Source organism: Ambystoma mexicanum, chromosome 4q, assembly GCF_040938575.1.
Source record: "Ambystoma mexicanum isolate Mex_15411 chromosome 4q, UKY_AmexF1_1, whole genome shotgun sequence".
Taxonomy (NCBI): Eukaryota; Metazoa; Chordata; class Amphibia; order Caudata; family Ambystomatidae; genus Ambystoma; species Ambystoma mexicanum.
Window position 1 is genome coordinate 1,036,266,278 of NC_090928.1, and position 17,825 is coordinate 1,036,284,102.

The window sequence follows — 17,825 nt, forward strand, 5'->3', positions numbered from 1 at the left end:
GGCTTCAGAGAAATCTTTAATATCGTAGTTAAGTCAATATGTAAAAATAATACATTCTGCTGTTGTGAAACATGAAACACAATCTTCTTATTAGTGCATTCACAGGTACATCTACAATACTGAGACGGCCTGTCTCCACTCTAAAACCTTTTGCCACTTCATTTCACGGGGGGAACTGTAAATATCCAAAAAGTCAAAAGGTGAGAGTTGACAGGCAAGAGAACTTAAATGTCCATCTTCCGGAGGTGGACCACTTAAATAATTTTTGGTCCCAGAGTTAAAACTACACAACACTCCACAGGCTTCAGCGGTATACAAGGCACTAACTAACCCCGAGTGAAAAAAACAAGCTTTGTGTGAGTTATTAAAGCAATCAATACCCCACACTTCCATCGGTTTACAGACACAGCCACATAAATTCCAAAATAGCCCTGAGCATTTAAAGTGCAATGCAACCTTACCCTAAATGATTTATATACGAAAATGAAAGGCAGTTGTTTACAAAGTGGCAGCGCAGATTCCAGACAAGACATTCTTATAGTTCATCATCAGTGTCTTTTATGGGTATTGTACAACACAACCACATCATGTGGAACGTCATCATACAGTACAATGAAAACATACTGTATGGACAAAATACAGAGGAATAAGAAACATCAAGGGAGGAATGTTAAACACAAACCAGAGCATTCCCCAGTGTGCATCTAGGGCCTGGTAAGAGGGAGTTCCCCACCACTGGAACTTCTCTTGAGATAAAGCACCATTTGGGTGCCTGGGGTAGCATCCATTGCCATCTCAGGAACAAGGACTGTAGATTTTGGACCTCTGAGTTATCAATCAAGACTGCACATAGCAAAGCACATGGAGATGAGAACTTTGTGCATTTGATTTGATTTTGGGTATTTATGTAACATGGGCCTAGATTCAGGAAACAACAAAACAGTAGGAATCAGCAGGTGTAGGAGTTGAGTTTGTTGAGTTAGGTTTAAAATGATTTATAGAGCACAGACTTATACCCCTAAGAGCACTGGGACATAGAACAGTCTGACTGTGAAATGTACCTACTAAGAAGACATTCACGTGATAAGACCGGGTGGGGGCTACCAGCTCATTTAGGGAAGAGGTGGGTTTTCACAGGCATACATTAGATTGGGGAGGACATTGATCACAACAAAGCATGTATAACCTGATCACCATTCAAAGTCCCAGGGAATACCTAACGTTTATAGTTTCTGGGGAACATGAAACTGTGCTGACACGGGTCTGGGGGATGGAATAGCAGGACTGTTCAGGGAAATTAGGAGGTACCTTAAGGGGTGAAGAAGGTGCTTCTTGAAGAGGAGGTTCGCAAGCCATTATGACAGTGTGTACCCGACAGCACATCATGGGTAATCCATTCAGGATACATTTGATTGCCTTATTCTTGATGTGTGCAGCTGACTCTGTAATTCTTCCACCACCACTTATTACTCTATTTTCTCAATCACATCATTCACAATTACATCTGCACTTCACGTGCAACTGCCTTATTCACCTGAGATGTTGATCACGTAGGCATAAAATAGCTGTGCAAAATTATCTTAACATACATTACACCTAAAACAGCAGTGCTGAACAAAATGAGAATTAAATGTCAGATTCAACTGAGTGCTAAGTGTTTGCGGTGTTATTCACAGTAATGCGTTTAGGGACAGATATGGCCATCACCACACCAAATTCTGCCATGATTCGGGAAGAATAAGGCACCTGATCACCTTCTGCAATAAGGTTTCTGGGCAAACAGTGCCTGCGTCACTGCGGTGGACTTTTCCAACAATGGCCACAAACCATTGCCCTGCATTAAGACACTCAACCTTTTATCAAGAGGGGCAATGCAACAGGAGGCACCAGGTCCTGTTTGTCAATAGTGCCTTGTGCCTTTCTGAAGAACTGAACCATCAGAAGAGACAAGTCCAATCACAATGCCCTATTCCTCGGGCATAAAGAAAACAGCACAACTGATAGGCTTTAGGTCTTCGAGGGAGAAAGCTTGAAGCCCAACAGAAATAATGCAACACAATTATAAACAGTTTTAACCGTTTTCATGCTTTCAAATAAATGCAGTCGCTTCTATGTCAGAAACATGTGTACGACAATGGACAGGCATGCAAAGGAAAGACAACCATGGGTCATCATGGCCAACGCCTCTGCTGACCCCAAATGATTTGCTCTTTACTCAGTAAGGGTTTCGGAGGTAGCCTGACGCAAAGAGCTTAGCCTAGCCCTCAAGTCGTGGAATTCATTAAGCCTTTCTTTTCTAGCAGCACAATAGTGACTACCCTACACAATATCACCATACAGGATATCACTGTATACATCAACCGGGCTTTACGAGATCATTGATAGTATAGATATTATCCGCATCCCGTTTCTCAGTCAACCGAAAATATGTTTTCAGCGTATATGGTTCTATCATTATTTAAAGGCTGATAGCAAGCAATGCAGAATCGTACTACCTACAAAACACACTCATATACTAGTCACCCAACATCAATGGCAGCCAAGATACATTATCAATCCCCATCTACTTTAGACCTATTATTTGGGGTTGGTAAAGTTACTGCAATCAGTACATTATAAAACAAGGCCTTTTTACAATGTGATTGGGCAAATGAGAGAAGAGTGGTTTGACGGACATGGTACGTCGAATATGGACTTGTTGCTTTGTCATTGCAGTTGCTTTAAATCTGCACAAACAGTCTTTCGGGGTAAAAGAAACAGCATTCCACCCAAAGCACTAATGCCAAGCTCTTCAAAGCACCAGACGGAGAGTTTATCCTGAGCTCTTAATATAGATGTCGCTGGCTCATCATCGTCAGCATTGAAGGACCTGACATCATCAAATACCTGTTTCATAGGATGCTGCCACACAGAAACACCAGTATTTCCTTAGCGGAAGGAAAGGAGTTGATGGAAGCCTGGAAAGGGACAGCTACACCCTTCTTCTGTACATATCACTAGATTGCTAGTGGTCTTGGGAGGTAGGTGTGGTCTTGGAATGGTAGCCCCCTACAGAGCTAATGGACACTAGGCCCCTTAGCTGCAAGTGGGGGATTGATATTAATGATATTGATCGTCGCCATGACACTCAGTAGCAGCTCATAAATCAGAAGGACCCAAAACAGTCCTGATGCCATTCAGAGTTACATGCGTGTCACACGAGTAACAATGTAGCGGAATTCACATTTGCAGCATAAAAAAGACACAATTAGCACAGCTATGTGTGTTTTTCAGGCTTAGGTTTTCTTGAGTGCAGGGTACTGCACACAGCAAACTCGTCGGTTAATAGTGAATGTGATATATATTTTTATTCCTTGGCCAACACTCTGTTCTGCAGACTGTAGGATGGACAGAATTTAGAAAGGAGTGCTGCGAGTGTAGAGTTTTTCCACTTCTGCCTGTTCACAATCCTTACCATCGTCTCTTTGTGTGTCACTCAAACCCCCCTCACAAAAGGGCCCCACTGAGACTTCGAGAGCATCTTTTTCATGGGCGTCACACCTAAATTGCACTTTTTCCATATGACTGGCATGGCCGTTGGTTTCGACAAACGTCGCTTGCTTCTGACTGCAGCACAGCTGTGCATCACACTTGCTGGAGATGCAAGGAGAGGTGCACTTTGTAGAGAAGTCCTTGGTCTCAGTGAACTCTGGTTGAATGGTGACCGAGTGGATCCCCGCCTCATGGAAAACCTTCCGCATTTGGAGAGTGGACGCTTGGTAGTCGGCGGGGTCCTGGCACTTCACGTGTAGCGTTGCAATGTTTTTCCCGCTTGCAAGTTCCCAGATGTGCACCTCGTGAATACTACCGACTCCTGGCACTATTTTTATCTTTTCACCTACGAAAGCAGAGAAAAGGTTTAAACCTCTGACGAGAATGTAGCAGTCATTTTCAAATCACTATTTTTATTTTAAAATGTTTAGGGCAAGCAATAAAATTGTAAAATATTGAACAAACAAGAGTGAAGTTTGGAAAAAGCTTTACTTTGCAAGCAGGTTAAGTGAAATATGAAAAAGGTCAGAAGCACTAAATGCTGTGCTCAAGGAAAGCAATACAAAAAAATGGAAATCAAACAGAAGCCACAGGCCAATGAGCGGCTACGGACTCTACCAAAAAGTGTATCAGAAAAACCACCACCATAGACGAACCCTGAACACATTGTAAAGAATTCTTATATTATTAATTTATTCCAAGATTGCCTAACTGGCTGACTGTACCTCTTCCTTTACGTGTGCGCTCGTGGGTGTGTTTGTTAGTTTGTGCGTGTGCGTGTGTTTTCCCAGGCTGCCTCAAAAAACAAAAAACACCCAGGAAACGTTGCCTAAGTGGCCGAATATAAAAAAGGAAGTGCGGCCCAGAAGAGGGTAGGAAGGCACCAGCGGGGTAACAGCCAAGTGTGTGGGGGCAGAGGTTGGGGGGCTGTATTTGCAATTTAGAAGGGGGAAGAGAGAGGTGTGGGTGGGGGGAGCACCATGAATAGGTTTTCAAGGGGTGCAACCACCCAATGGAAGGAAAATCCCACCACTGCAAGAGCAAAGCACTCAAGTGGTGTATTTGCTTTGGGAAAGGTGGGTGGGGTGTGTGAGCAGTGCGCGAGAGTGATGTAAAGGATTGTTCAGGATGGTACCCCCTCCCGCCCCCAATGGAACAAAATGCTACCATCCAGGGCGCCCAAAAAAGGGCAGTCATTTGGAGGAGCGGCCTCAATGAGGCCGAATTAGGACATATACATTTTGATGGATACGCAGCACCTTCTATGCTTACTGCTTGTTGGATGCACAGCGGTTCCTATGCTGGTAACTATACCCATGCTCCCCACATCTCCAGCTTTTGTTTTTTTAATGTCTATATTTCTGTTTCCTGCCTCTTTACTTTTTCACTTCCTATTCAGTTTTGCAATATGTGGTCTACTGTACATCAAATATTTCATTATTTCATTGAGTCTATTTCAATTTTCTGTCTTCTTCCAATTTTCCTCTGGTCTCAGATGCACCTTCTCTCATCTGACTCTCTGACTCTGGGTCCCCTTGCAATCTACATTTCTCTGTATTTGTTGATCCAATGTGCATCATTCCTTTCCATTCTCTTTTTTAGTAAGAGTGTTTGTGTGGGCAAGGCAAGCACAGGTATTCGAGTAAAGAGCCCAACTCTTCCTTTCACTGCTCTTTAAACAGAGCTGGGCGCAGACTTCTTGCAGACATTCGGCCAATGTAAGGGGTTATTGATTGGTGGGACTTACACTGGAGCAATCTGCCTACTTAAGAGTCTCATTAAGAGCCTGGTAATGCTAAAACAGTAAGCACTTGTACAATACCACCTGCTTTACCCCCTGCCCAATCACGGCAGGGGGCTAAATCAACATATCATCCTTATTTAAAGCATTAAATCCAGTAAAGAACAGATTAACAAAACAAACAAGGACCAAATGTATGGAAGAATGCTAAATATGAAAAACCTGTGCTGCTCAATGGGGCAGACGTCCGAATACAAAGTGATAGGTTAATGAACAAAATGGATACTGCAATTTACAGCTGGCACTGCACACCATACACACAGCAGGTTGCAAGGTAGCTTAGGTGAAAAGTGATTTTGAACCTTCCCTGCAACTCACTAAGAAATGTTTCTGCCCGCTCATGCTGGACACAAGTATAGGGAGCATGCGAGGTGAGGGGATTCCATCACCCTACTATTTTTAAAGAAGGACTCCCTCTCCCATATGTGAAACGACGAGAGGGCTTTCCCAGAGAGGCCGATTGGGTTGAAGCAGGGGTAAACGCATGTAGTAAAGCTGAACGTATGAATCTGCACATATTTTACAAGTTCTATGGAGGAACTTTCATAGAGGGGACGAGTGCGTAGAGGGAACGAGTGCGTAGAGGGGACGAGTGCGTAGAGCGGGTGAGTGAGCAAAACAGGTGAATGCATAGTGCGTGTGAGGGCATAAAACGAACAAGCGCCTAGAGCGAATTAGTGCCTAGAGCAAATGAGTGCCTAGAGCGGAGTGAACGAGTGCCTAGAGGGAACAGACCTGCTGCGTAGAGCGGGCGAGTTGCGTAGAGCGGATGAGTATGTAGAACGAATGAGTGCAGAGTGCATGCAGTATGGATGAGTGCGTAGAATGGATAAGTACGTAGAGCTTCTGAATGCGTAGAGCGGACAGAACGAGTGAAGTGTGTAGATGGATTCTATATTGATAGAACAAATGATATATGTGAATGGAATTGATCACATATATGGATGGAACGCGTGCCGGACGTGGATGGAACGGGTGACATACGTTGATGGAACGGCTGACATATGTGGATAGAACGGGTGCCGTATAAAACAACTTAGAATACACAGAATGGTACGGATGAAATGTGTGGATGGAGTACATAAAACAACTTAGAATACACGAAACGGATTGGAGTAAATAGAGCGGTTTTGAGTGCGAATGGCGGACAGGAGTGCGAGTGGCGGACAGGAGTGCGAGTGGCAGACAGGAGTGCGAGTGGCAGACAGGAGTGCGAGTGGCAGACAGGAGTACATGCATGAGGCCGACAGGAATGCATGCGTGAGGCCGACAGGAATGCATGCGTGGGGCGGACAGGAGTGCATGCGCGGGGCAGACAGGAGTGCATGCGCGGGGCAGACAAGAGTGCATGCGCGGGGCAGACAAGAGTGCATGCGCGGGGCAGACAAGAGTGCATGCGCCGGGCAGACAAGAGTGCATGCGCGGGGCAGACAGGAGGGCATGCGCGGGGCAGACAGGAGGGCATGCGCGGGGCAGACAGGAGGGCATGCGCGGGGCAGACAGGTGGGCATGCGCGGGGCAGACAGGAGTGCATGCGCGGGGCAGACAAGAGTGCATGCGCGGGGCAGACAAGAGTGCATGCGCGGGGCAGACTGGAGTATGTGGGGTGGACTGGAGCATGCGGGGCGGACTGGAGTGCATGAGTGTGTCGAGCAGACCGGAGTGTGTGGAGCAAACTAGGGTGCATGGAATGAAAAGAGTGCATGTAATGGACTAGAGCGCATATAATAGCGTGACGTACATAGTATGGTTTGGAATGCAGGGAACATTTGAAAGAGCATATAACCCATCATATCACACCACCACGCTTACTCTCTTCTTTACACCACCACTCAACTAGAACACAGAGATACTATGACACCATTCGGTATAAATGTTCTCATACCAACATCCGCCGCTCACTCCCCATCATTCTAAGTAAGCACTGCTGGTTACACCCCCCCCAGCCAGGCGTTCTCCTCAGGCCTAACACAGCCACATTCGGTCTGGATAAATCCTGCCAGAATGAACACATACTCCTGATCTCTCAACCACCACACATATCGCTAAGAAGCAGCTATTACACAAATACCGCACCAGCTGCACACATACCCGGTGCTCACATGCACCTTTGACTCTCTCTACTCTCTCTACTGACCTGAACTTCGGTTCCCAAGGGCGTTCAACCTACCAGCGCCTTCAGACCATACCAATGGTAAATAAGGCGCTATATAAATGCAAAATAACATAACATAACGTTCTTTTCGGGAAGTCACAATATTCAACAAAAGCTCAATCTGTGTCCACTTCCTGCACTTCTTCCCCCCCCAAACTGGAGGATGCAAGACTCTCGGATTTGATTCTATGTCTCACTCTTCAACTCTCCACCCAACAACACCAGGAGATACAGTGCTATCTCCCCCTCTCTCTTTCTCTGTCTCTCCCTGACTCATGAAAGTGCTAACACAGAAAGTGCTATCACCTCTCACACCTATTCTGTTGTGGTAGAGTGACCTCTAAATTTATTAGGGAGATTTCCCAATAAGCAAGTTCTTCAAGAGGACAATGTGGATTGGGAAATGCTGGCTGCGTCAGGCACAGCTTAACATGTACCTGATGCATCCCCAGTTCTATTGACCTAAAAGAGTCAGCTCATCTTTTGGGAAGTCTTGCGCTTTCATAACATCCTCCCCATCTACCGGCGTCACTAGCAGAACACACTACCACTATGTCCCATACAGAGTCCTTATATCAATCCCACTATCCTCCCTCCGGCTGACTAGCCTGCAGGGGAACTGGACAGATTTCCCAATATGAATTTCATTAGAGGACTCTTAGGTGAGGGCATTTCACTCCACCTGACATATAACCTCAGCCCTTCTGGTCTCCACTACTGGTCGTGACTTCTTCATGTTTCTCCCTAGGCATTTCCCATAGGAACAAACTACGCCCACCTCTCACTTATCCACAACACTCCTCTTCTACATGAAAACATATATCCTTTAGTCTTGTATTTAATAAGGAATACTCTCAGGTCATGTTTAGTTGTATTATCTTTTGCAATCTGCATTATACTTTTTCCTCTCTGAGTTGTTACGCTGAATTCAAATGAGAAGATAATGTATTCGGCTGCAGCGGAATGACAAGAAAATATTCAGCCAGTGCTGAATAGTTTATTTCTGCCAGAACTCAGCTGAATACTTACTCAAAAGCGAAGTTCGGTACATCCCGAAAATGATAAATTAGTAAATAACTGGCAGGGCAACTGAGTCAACATTTTTGAGAGTTCTGCTTTCTGTACAAATCTGTTTATACAAACACGTGGCATGAGCAAATTAGGTAACGTGATTGCATGACTAATAAATCTAATCTGAATTTGGAATCACAATTCACAACATTTGTGAAATGTGTCTGACCAACACAATCTTTAACATATTAGTTCTGAAATATGGTCCTCCTAATGAAGACGCATTTCCTCAAACTTTATCGTCTAACAGAAGGTCAAGAAAAGTAGAGCATGTATGCATGATGAGAAGTATATTTGTGGCTGCCGTGGTTGATGTTCCCACAGTGGGATAATTGTTGATGGGTGTCAAAGGTATGGCGTGCAAGTATGCAGCTCGGCTCGTTCACAAAGCTTGGTGAGCCCCATACAGCTCATATCAATCACTTGACAGTAAGTGCTACCTCGCAACTTGAGCCCCTCGCCGGCATCTCTCTCCATGCTCAACTGTTTCATTAAGTTTGGAGAGTGTGGTTAGGGTGACCAGACATTCTGGTTTTCCCTGGACTGTCCAGGAATTAGGCCCTCTGTGCACAAGTCTATAGAGTGTTTTGTGTTTAAATAACCGGTCCCAGTTTTTGATCAACTGGAACTATCCCAGCTGAAATGCAGGCAATAATTATATCTTCACAATCTGCAACAATTATAAACCAAATAAACAATTCCAAGTTTACACCGTCACTTAGGCCAAATCTCTGCTGGCTCGAACCCCCAACCATTTAGGTAACAGTCCCATGCCTCGAGTGGCTGTGCTACAGAGACTGGGCGGGGAAGGAACACACAGCAAGGCCTGAAATGGCAATCAGAGCAAAAGCTGATGTGTTTTTAACATGTTTACATTCAAAGTAAAATCTGCACAGTTTACATGCTGGAAAACTGCGGGATCTAAGCAGCATGAGCAGGGATGGCGGGCAAGGGATGGGGGATTTGGGAGTAGGGGTGTGATTGAAGGGGTTAGCCAAACCTTTCTGTGACCGGTCAAGATTTTTATTTGGAAAATCTGGTCATCCTAAGTGAGCTCTTCTCCGGCTGGTGAATTTCGCTAGTCTCGGGTACCACGTACTCGCTATGTCGTTGCTAAGTCATGATCGATCTTGCTGTACCCAAGGGAAATGTTTAGAATTTAAAAAGCTGTGTATATATCCACAGATACAGTGATTGTGTGTCCAGCCCGAGTATGTGATCCAACACAAAATCCCTGTACAACAAAGGTAACCTGCTTTATTCAATACTCAACTATAAGGGCCTCACCAGACTGGAGGCCTGAGCGCTACCAATTTCATGATTCAGTGAAATGATCAAATCGCCCTAGTGCTGCCTGCAACATTGTAATGCAGCAGCAAAACTGCACACCTCAATGCTGTGCCTCCATCATGTCAGCCACAGGAATTGCGCACATGTTACCAACACCACGGGCCTAGCCATTCATAATAGCGCTATTACTAGGTGATATGAAAGCATTGGGGCTCCATAAGGCTGATTCACAACAGTTGGGGGGATGGGAGTCTTTTTCACATCATCTTCTGTTTGTGAATCGCACGTTGTTTCACTTCACTCGTGTGTGGGGAGCGAGCTTCACTGCCGGTAATGGGTCCCATTGTGATTACCTGGCCAGAAATAGCCATAGATTTCCTAGAATTGTAATTACAGGCTTCCCTATTCCCAGTCCAGTCAAGAACGAAAGCTGTTTCCGCCTGCCATGTTTAATGACAGGATCCCATTGGAACACGCAGATGTCTAGAGCAGGCACATAGCCTGGCAACGCTGTTCTACCAGGGCAGCCTAAGGATCCCCTCCTAGGTTTGCTGAATCTTATTCTGACTTACAGTAGGAACAAGTTAACCACGAGGCTTAGCCTTAATGTTGTGTTGTTAAAAGAGTGAAAAAGTGTGAGAGAGAAAGGGAGAGGCATATACAAAGGCCAGGTGCACTTAGAGTATTTACATGCTAAAATAAAGCGAGCACTTCTTACCAATTTCTTGCGCATCCACACCTTTCGGGACCATTTGCAGCAAGATGGTGGCTGTTTCCTTGATGAGCGGGAAGGCGGTGGACAGGATGATGATGACCATGATCAGTGTCAGGCTGGGGTCGATATAGCACTGCCAGTTGCACTCGCTGGCACTTTTCAGCGGGCTGATGAAGAAGATGGTGGCTGTGACCACCACAACGACCGACCCCAAGGCATCTCCCATGACATGCAAGAGAACACCTAAAGAAACAATCCACGGATTAGACTTTTCACGTACCCTCACCAGTGCCCACTTCTGTTGGTAATGCATTCCAATGGCATATGTGTCTAAGTGATGGCAGAGACTGCAACCCTTAGATATCCAGATGGTATGGACTACAACACCCATGATACCTCAGTATTGAACATGTTACAACTCCTATCAGCCTCAACCAGCATGGTTAATGGTGAGGTATCATGGGAAGCTATTGAGAGATATGATATAAAGTACCACCTGCTGTATGCTGTAAGGAGATTTCAAGTCACGAGAAGTTATTTGATCAAATAGAAGAACAACGCTGAAGAATGAGTTCTTTTATAAGGTCATGGAGCTCCGAGATGACTGTAATAACCTCTTATGTTCGGCAGAGGGAGTCTAATTCCTTAGACCTCGTGGCCATGCACAGTCAATCCCTTTAATACCTGTCCTTTTGCTTAATGTAATGTTATAGATCTTCCACTTTCTGTCACATGTATTCAATGCAGAATCTGTTTGCTTTAAAAAAAACGTGCTGCTTCCAATTTGGTGCAGAAAATTAATTTAAGCCGTTTCATAAAATGCATCTAAAAACGTTTTTGTTGTGTGCTTTGACATAAATAATATCATGCAGATTCTTGCTCTCGTGTTAAGCTCCAGCAGTGCAGAAAATAAACATACTCCTACAAACTGTTCCTTATCATTTAATGGAGTGTCCCAGAAAGCTATTTTACTAGAAAGGGCTTTAAGTGCTGCAGTGATAGCTGGAATTCTGCGCTGTGGCGGCTCATGCATCAGGCATTTAGACACCACAAACTAACTGTAATAACTGATTATAGAGCAGAAATGCACAGCAGTGATGTCATTTTCTTTTTACAGGTGAGTAGTGATGCCACAACTAGCCTGCAGTAAGACATGTATAGTCTTTTTTACGGGTATTGCCAGCCGCCATGCAATATACAGTAAATAATGCTTAGCTGCAGTTTCACTAAATAACACTGACTCAACAAATGCATGCACTTTGCAATCAATACTTGTTATAAAGGGCTCCAGTGATGTAAGTGGACCTTAAAAATCATTTTTCATTCTACCACTAGATGTATAACCTATTATTTCGAAAACAGGTGCACAAACCTATCCCAGGAGCCACACCGTTGCCACATCTGTCCCTGCTTGTTCCTTTTTGGAATGAATACACTTTGGTTTACAGATTCTCCTCCTTACAATCCAGATATTTACCAAAAAATAGCATTCACTTTCCCAAGAACGAAATGTAAACACCTAGTCTGTCATATAGTGTCATATAGTGTTTAAGGCTGGCCAAAAACAGGTATATATCCAAGTGATTTCAAATTTAGCAGAAATCTAGACGAATGCAAGGGGATACATTGATAATTGACGTGTCCAGGATAACATATTTTAGTGATGGTAGGTCTCCTTGCACCCTCCCGGGGCTGCAAGGAGGACAAATAGAAGCTCCTGACAGCAATGTACCACCCCAACTGCTTCCATTCTTTAGACTCTGCTCAGTGACCAGGTAACAGCACCCACAACTCCAGAATGTCTCCCAGCTCATACTTAATCTTTTTTAAACTACCCTGAAAATGCCTCCCTCGTTTTCTTCAGCAACAGGACCGTCGTCGATATTGCCTAAATGTTTGCGAACCCATTACCACTTTGTAACTTCTAAAGAACATTTGTTTTTCCATCTTTCTAGGCGTGGGACAGGAGAAGAATAATGTGTGCCTTTCAAAATAGCTTTAATAAGGGGTGGCAGAAAGCTTTCATGAATAACAGAAAAGTGTCCACTTGTTACCACGGACGCGTATGAGCGCCTTTCTTTGTTGACATGTTTTTGTGCTTGGTGGAACGGCTCTGGTGCTACCAGGAGATGTTGCTACAATGCTTTATCATGTTTGGGCATCAGTTCAGAGAATCTCTGCCTCTTGGGTTAGGCCGGCTAGTGGCAGCACGTGACACTGGCTTTATGAATGAAACCGATGCCGATATGTTGCTGTGGAATGTGTGGCGCACAGCTTTAGTACCACCCTCGTGGCACAGGGGTTGTTTGTGACCTGGTGCTTCTATTTGTTTTGAGCACTTGGGTTTTCGTTTCCCTGTTTGTTTGGTTTGCCTGAAGAACCCAAAGCTCACCAGTGGGGGCACCTTGCATATGCAAATTTGGTCACCAGTGTTGCTGGAAACAAGGGATCTTGAACCAAAATCGCTAGATGATCCTGGCATAAGGTGGGCTGACAAGATCCAAGCTCTTGTCTTGAACCTGGGCAAGAAGAATGAGGTGGACTCCAAACATGCCCCACGAGTGAAGGAGTCAAATAAGGGTCAGCAGGTTGGCAGGATTTTCTCTCCAGCTCCAAAGAGATCAGGTCAGCACCCCCATCAGTTAGGAAGAGAACAGCAACAGATGCTAGGGAAACATGCTCAGATGTCACATAGTGACTTGAGACAGGTGGCGGCACTGGTGTGGTGCACAGGTGTGCTGGTGGTGGGCTGGTTTCTCACCCCGGAATCTGTGCGCCACCCAGCATCCTTTCTCGCTTGGCACTCAATCTTTCTCTTGAGCCATTGTGTCTTCCTTGGTGGGAGAAACTATTTTCATCATAAAAGAATTGCAATGCATTCTTTGTTTACGCCGCCATGTAAATCACCAGATAACCTGCGTGGCAGGGAACAATACCCAGAAGGCTTTTCTTGGCCTACCGACAATCAATGAGATAGTTTCTTGCTACTCGTGAACAGGGGTCCATCACATTAGCTGCCAGCAAACCTGCTGGCAAATTCGGAAAATGCTGTGGCCACATTTGAGGACACAACACCTTTAGCTTTTATCATTTGGACTGTGGACCACTTTCCAATTTTGCACAAAGGGACTCCATGGCCATCCTAGGTGGCATGCCAACACACTATCAACATGGACTTTACTGCGCGTAGAACCCCGTGAGCATGACGTGCAGTGTGCTTATTGTGCAGTAATACTATGTTTGCATTTTTAGCTGCAAATGAAGCGCTAGTGTTTTGATTTTCAGCGTATTTCTTCGTATCTCCCGATTGATTGTGGGGCAAGTAATGTGATAGGTTCAAGACACCAAAGGGATGATTCAGAGAGTATTATTGCGGCTTCCGGGGTATTCGTGCTTACTTCACAAAGCACAAAATTAGGGCATTTGCAACTGCTCATTGTGAAAGTGCCTGTGCGCAAATTGTATATCAATTTAACAATTTGCACACACGCATATCTGTGAGTTTGCGGGTGGGTGAGGCTCTACCTCCACGTGCACTCTCTTTGCATACACGTAATGGGTGTGTCTTCAGGTATGGCAAAGGCCAGACAGCGCAAATAAAAGGCACATCCTCTAAAGCGGGTGGAGCATCCCGATTCACAATGAAACAGAAACGCACTTGCTCACATACCAATGTGCCCCTATTCCCACATGGCATGTCAGATTTCAGACAGGGGGGAATTAGAAGGAAGAAATGTAACTTTTATACACATTTGTCCCTGAAGGTGGTTCACTTCCTCCCAAATTATGACTTCCTTGATGTACCTACCACCCCAGTTTAAAGGTTACTTTCAGGGACTAGTGTCTGGTGACTTGCTCATGTTTTGTGAATGAGGTCTGTTTGCGTGTGCGATGTGTGGTTGGTGAAAGTTGTTCCTGGCTCAAAGGTATTTTTTTCTTCCTCCACTTCTTTTTCTTTCTTGACCCCCTTTGTAAGCTTTCTATTTTCCTCCGGCTCAAACGTGCTAGTCCTACTGCTACCACCCACCCCTTTACCTTCTTGCAGTTATCCTTATTTCCTTATAATTGGAGCCAATCTTTTGCTCTTCTCTATCAGGTCTTTATCCTCTTTTAAGAATGCTTTCTTTCAAACCTTCTTCAACATGCTGTTTAATTTCAATTTCTCTGGCCTGGCTCAAATTCACTTCCCCTGCACTGCCATCTGGTTTCCGCCGGGCTCACTCTACTGAAACTGCTCTCAGAGACGCTGCTAATTTCAATCGCTCTGGCTTGGCTGAAATTCGCTCCCCCTGCACTGCCATCTGGTTTCTGCCCCGCTCACTCTACTTAAAACTGCTCTCCGAGACGCTGCTAATTTCAAACTCTCTGGCTTGGCTGAAATTCACTTCCCCTGCCCTGCCATCTGGTTTCTGCCCGGCTCAGTCGATTGAAACTGCTCTCTGAGACGCTGTCTAATTTCAATCTCTCTGACCTGGCACAAATTCACTCCCCCTGGACTGCCATCTGGTTTCTGCCCGGCTCACTCTACTTAAAACTGCTCTCTGAGACGCTGCTAATTTCACACTCTCTGGCTTGTCTGAAATGCACCTCCCGTGCACTGCCCTCTGGTTTCTGCCTGGCTCCATATACTGAAACTGCTCTCCAACCGCTGCTAATTTCAATATCTCTGGCCTGGCTCAAATTCACCTCCCGTGCACTGCCATCTGGTTTCTGCCTGTCTCACTCTACTGAAACTGCTCTAGGAGACGTTGCTAATTTCAATCTCTCTGGCCTGGCTCAAATTCACCTCCCGTGCACTGCCATCTGGTTTCTGCCTGGCTCACTCTACTGAAACTGCTCTAGGAGATGTGGCTAATTTCAATCTCTCTGGCCTGGCTCAAATTCACCTCCTGTGCACTGCCATCTGGTTTCCACCCCGGCTCACTCTACTGAAACTGCTCTCTGAGACGCTGCTAATTTCTTTCCGTCTACTGGAGAATGTTAACAAACCTCACTTCTCTTCGATTTAGCTGCAGCATTTGATGCAGTGGATCACTCTATTCTTTGGTCTTCTACATCTTCTTGTGACATTCCTGGCTCTGTTCTCTCTAGGTTTTCTTTCTATATTACCAATGAATCCTCACCTGTGTCTTGGACTGGCAACTGTTATTTAACTCTTTTTCTACCCTCGGTACCCGGCATGGGTCATTTCATGCCTCTTTTTTCTATTTTCTGTTTGTTGCTCTCCTTCCTTTTCAATCAGCCTGTCGTTTGGTTTCAACTGTTGTTTCTATGCCAATGATTCCCGCATCTTCATTTACTTCCCTTCTTTCACCAATCAACTTTACATTTCTATCTCTGACTGCCATTCTCAACTTCATAACATCTGAAAAGTTTGTCCATTTCTTACCTTCTCTTGTTCTCACATTGATCTTTCCTCATCTTCATTATTGCTCACCACATCTTCTGGGCCTAGTGGCCTATGCTCTCTCTTTACTTAATTCGATTTTTAGCTGTGGAATCCATCATCTGTTCTATCTTCAGACCAGTTTCCCATCTATCCCATTTAGCGTATCTTGGCTGGCATTCATTCCCGGTCCGTCTTCCGTTTCGCTACCTCTGTATCATCCTTTAATGTTGCTACTGCTTAGCGCCCTCTTATCTCCCTGTCGTGTTTCTCTTTATGCTCTCCTTTGTTATCTTTGGCCCTCCTATCACTTGTCAACATATGTTTTCCAAGTCCTTTCTGAGTTCTTATAGTCAAACGGCAGGCACTGAGGATCAATCTATATGATATCCATTTTCAGTACACCATCGATAATGGCACCCAGACTTCCGACTATATTTTTTAACGAGAAGACACTTGTTGCCAAAGCGAATAACTGAGAAGTGGCTAGTTCCGTAATCCTACATGTTGGGGATCTTAAACACAGGATCTCCATATTGTCTAAATACAGCACAGATTTGTGTATCACAATGATCTTTAGAGCAACATCACAATGATGAATCAATTATATATAGACAGTCATTTTTGGCTTTCATTCATTGTTTTTTCTTAATGGTAAACTTTGGAATGCTCTTCTTAGTCTTCTTAGCCTATTATCTTGCTACTATTCAATCCCCTCTTTAAACTCGCCTTCTTGCCAGTTCTGATCGTTAAGAATGTAATATTGTGCTGTGTGCCTTCTTTTGCTCATGTGGTTTCAGCGTTACTGATATTTTGTAACTCTGTGCATCACTTAGGTTTCAGCACTTAATACATTTGAAAAATTTAGTATTTTTTAAGACCCATCATTCAAATACAATTAAATGTGATCACAAGCTGAATTTGCCTCTCAAACTTTGCATGTGCCAATTTCTTTCTTTTTAAACCGGCCCCACAGACAATTTCTTTAAAAAGCCAAATCCTGAGAACGTTGTGGCATTGCTTGATGTGTTTTCACAGATGTTCTCCGTGAGTAAAGCTGTATGCTTGCCCCCACGCTATCATTGGGGAGGGGGGGGTCAGGACGGTAAGGGAGGTACCCTGCACCAGCTGAAGCTAGCTCAAATGTTTCCCCACATGCTGTATTTGGAATGGTGCCTGCAGCCGCCCTTTGGCCACCAACCATGAAAGCACTTCCAAGATTATTATTAACATTAAAATACAGTGGTCATGCGGACAATAAAGTAATATGTGTCTCCAAGTTAATGGCCACATTATTACATTGTTGAAGGGGACTTTCTCCATGATGATTACTTTAATAATCGAAGAGAATCCTGATTGTTGAATTAAAATGAACTGGTTTGCATTTCTTGAGAACGATTTGTACCTGTGGAATCCTGTGGGGGCATCCAAGGACTCAAAGAACAAGCACTCTAAGGTGTGATTTAATTGGTATACTGTGATAGGGAGTGCTCAGGAATAAAGTTTAAAAGAGAAGTGCTTCCTGAACTTTGGCACACGGAATGTGTGGTTACTAATCTCATCCTGCCAGACACATAGTTGTTTCCTCACCCCTAAGCCATTTTACAACGGTTCTTGCTGAATTTGTTCATGTATGAAGCTTCTTCCTGCATTTCTAACATATGTGACATTCCTACCAGATGCTTGGTGCCTCATCCTCAGACTGAATGTCTAATTCCAGAAAGGACCCAAGAGAATCATCAATAGCAAATCAGTTGGCAATACCTTTCTAGACTCGCTACTACTACTGAGGGCTGGTAGGCCATTAGGATTTTTGCAAGCACTGTATGTGGAAGTCGGCATGACTGATGTGGCACTGCCCCAACGGTAAATCCTT